This window comes from Haemaphysalis longicornis, unplaced genomic scaffold, assembly GCF_048455015.1.
Source record: "Haemaphysalis longicornis isolate Haplotype H1 unplaced genomic scaffold, Haemaphysalis longicornis Haplotype H1 scaffold_4, whole genome shotgun sequence".
NCBI lineage: Eukaryota > Metazoa > Arthropoda > Arachnida > Ixodida > Ixodidae > Haemaphysalis > Haemaphysalis longicornis.
Window position 1 is genome coordinate 109,279,888 of NW_027526361.1, and position 3,463 is coordinate 109,283,350.

The window sequence follows — 3,463 nt, forward strand, 5'->3', positions numbered from 1 at the left end:
TAAGTAAAGGGTAAAATTTTGGTCTGTCTCTATTTCTGTCTGTCTGTCTGTCTGTCTGTCTGTCTGTCTGTCTCTGTATGTATGTGTAATAAAATAAACAAATAAAATAAAATTCGCCGGTTACTTTTGGGTCACTGGTCAGAGAGAGAGAGAGAGAGAGAGAGAGAGAGAGAGAGAGAGAGAGAGAGAGAGAGAGAGAGAGAGAGAGAGAGAGAGAGATACGTTTATTCGAGCTTTCTAAAGTGGGAGTGGTTCCCTAGTCCGGGAATCCACGAGATGAGCACAGAGCCTTCGGTCTGGATGCCAGGAGCTGCTGTACGTCCAGATGGTCGCTGGTCACCAGGTTCTCCCATAGCTCAGGGGTGGGAAGAGGGGATCGGAGAGCTGGAAGTTTGGGATTGCACCCACACTGCTCAGTTTCGAGTCACAAAATGGTGTCGTACCCGCAGATAACCGGTGAACGCTGTACAGAAGTCCGGTCCGATGAGTAGTTCAGAAGAAGTCCGCTGTACAGTAGTACCGGCGTCCGAGTGTGGGACACCGGTGAACGCTGTACAGAAGTCCGAACAACGACCGCCCAGCCTGTGCAGCTGTACCTCACCGAGTTCACTCGTGTCCAGTGTGGAAACAAGTTGACACTAAATCTGAACTCTTTCAGCTCAGATTTCGGAATCGAGACTATCCACAGATGGCTTGCCATAACGAAATGAACAGCTGAATTAAGAAATAATTGTAGAAGTAGCCAAAACGCATCGTGTTGCAACGACACTTGCAGCGAAGCAAGGTTATACACCGGCATTTTTTTTTTTTTGTAGCAGAGTGTGATTTAAGGCCAGCTCGAATAAAAAAAATGTCCCTCCATGTACACGTATACGGTAGAACAACGGCCATTGCTTTTTCTTTAGTATCGAGACCATTACGCTACGTTCATAAGTGGACATTGGTTCGGTATTCAGTGGAACGCGCAGCAAAATCATGTCAATGTGGATGGAGAGCGAAACGTTGCTCTCGCCCCAACTCATCATTCAGGGGCATGAGAATGCAAGTCGTCCCATCCGGGATTCCAACGTTGGTATGTGACAACGTCTACTATTCGCGCCTGGGCCGTGCGCTTGAGAAAGATTCGCAGGGCATGAACGCGGGGGACACCTGTAAACTCTGGATTAATTGCTCTACGATTTGTAAACGCGCATGGAGGATGGCATCGTGTATTCATAGCGAATACAGGATATAAACCAAATGAGTGCCCAATTTAGATTTATTAAAAAGAAGACACGAACGAAGGTCCACCCACGAACACATGCGTCTACTTTAATACCATGCTTTGCGAATAGCCGATACAAAGAAAAAAATATTCGCCCCTATAGGGGGTTTCAATAGCATCTCTATCTAGAGAACTGTGCCTGCTTTTTGGGGCCTGTGCATTTCGGCATAGAGAGAGAGAGAGAGAGAGAGAGAGAGAGAGAGAGAGAGAGAGAGAGAGAGAGAGAGAGAGAGAGAGAGAGAGAGAGAGAGAGAGAGAGAGAGAGAGAGAGAGAGAGAGAGAGAGAGAGAGAGAGAGAGAGGGGGGGGGGGGGGTCAGCTCTGCTAGCGGCAGTGCTTGCTGTGCCAGATGGCCGACTGCCGTCTCTAACGCGATTTCAAACAAATGTTTATAACTATCATCTAGTGAGGGTTTCGTCATAGTCGCGTCTAAACAAAACAGACACGGGTTTCGGTGAAGTACCAACTCCGCGCATTTACCTCCTCTTAGAAAAAAAAACGGTTGCCAGTAAAAAGCCCTATACCTTGGACTCGAGACGCGAAAATCTACAGTACACATTCGCAACTACAACTGACTGCTCAGTTCCTCCACTGATCTGATATATAGCGTGTTCGAAGTCTCGGTTCCTACTGCGTGACAGACTCCACGGGCGCACACTCCAAGGGGGTTGTCTTGCGGCCTTGACCAGGACAGGGGCCCGCATTCGTAGTCGCGCCATCCTCTCGATACGTTTCCCCTTCCCCTCACCCTGCCTCTTCACTTCCTGCCGGTTCTGAGCAGAGCAAACGAGCCGATTGCGTGGCCATCGGCACTCGCAGTGGGGCGCGATCCTTCCAGAAGATACGACGAGCGAATGAAGCGTGTGTTACATCACAAAGGGGCATAGACCATTGCGGCAACACGCCGGTCTGTAGAACAAGCCGGAGTGAAAACTTTCCTATCTCTCGTTCCGTGCACTTTGCTGCGGTCATTTGCGGCGTTCAGAAAGAGAAAGATAGAGAATATGCAGAAATTTGTTCGAATAAAGGAGGGAGGCGGTGGCAGTTTTATTAAGGATCACTTAAGCGCGGTTCTATAGGCCCACTGGGTCTCACCGGGCGAGCAACGCATCATAACTGCAGGGGCTCCTATTTGTGTGGCCGAAAGGGTCACATAAAATCTATAGTTTAAAAAATCATAACTGTCTCGTTCGTGTGGGGCTTGTGACAGTCGGAGTGAATTGTGGAGTCAAAAGTACAGTTTGCTGGATTTTACAGGGCCAGTACGGTATGGCCGGCGGGTCGTGAAATCATGGCAACTGTCACCAGCTATTGTCGCCATAACATATGTGAGAGAGTCCGTGTGTCTTTGCACGTGTCCGGGCGAGTACCGCTTTGCACAACCCCCAAAAAGGGGACCACAGGGGTCACAAATGTTGCAGCTTTTCTTGGTTCCGGTATGCAGGCTATGTGAGCCGGCATTCCGATGCGACTGGGACTGTCTTATTTAGAAAGTACATCCCGCTACCACGCCTCATTCTCATATATAAAGATAGCGTCGCACTATCGTACGAACTTCCACAGTTTGGGATGTTCCGGCAACCACAAATTTGAACTGAGAACCCGTACTCAACCACAGTTAATCCAAATAAAATAATTTCTTTTTTTTAACGAAGCAACGCCGAATCTGGGGATCAATAAAAATACCTTGCTCGTCAAATGGACATCAGAAGTATCTGTGAGGTTGAGCGGGTGGGTGCGTTTGTAGTGCTCCATGGTAAAATCATTCTTCGCGCATGAACCACAGGGAAGTTGGTGTTCGTCAAAAATTTGATTACAAACCATGGCCCTCATCTTTGTTTGGAAGGTGTTAGCTTCGGTATGCTTTCAAGGCCAGCCGCTCTGGTGTAAAAGGTATCAGTGCATTGGAGGTAGCCTAATGAAAGCCGGTACGAATATCCACATTTTAACCGATCCGTAATTCCGCGTACTTTCTAATGGCTTTTTGTTGATGCCTAGCAGGACAATGAAGTAACCTCGTATTAATGGCGAGGGGATAGGGATCCCAGGAGGTTGTAAGGGCGCAGGATAAAATTGCAGCTCATCCTTCTGCCCACCTAGTAGACTTCCTAGTTAGTACCCTTGTTGCTCTTGTCGACCCCGCTCGCATCTCATGCTCGCTCACTTTTATTCTCTTTTGTACTGTTACACTCCAGGTCGT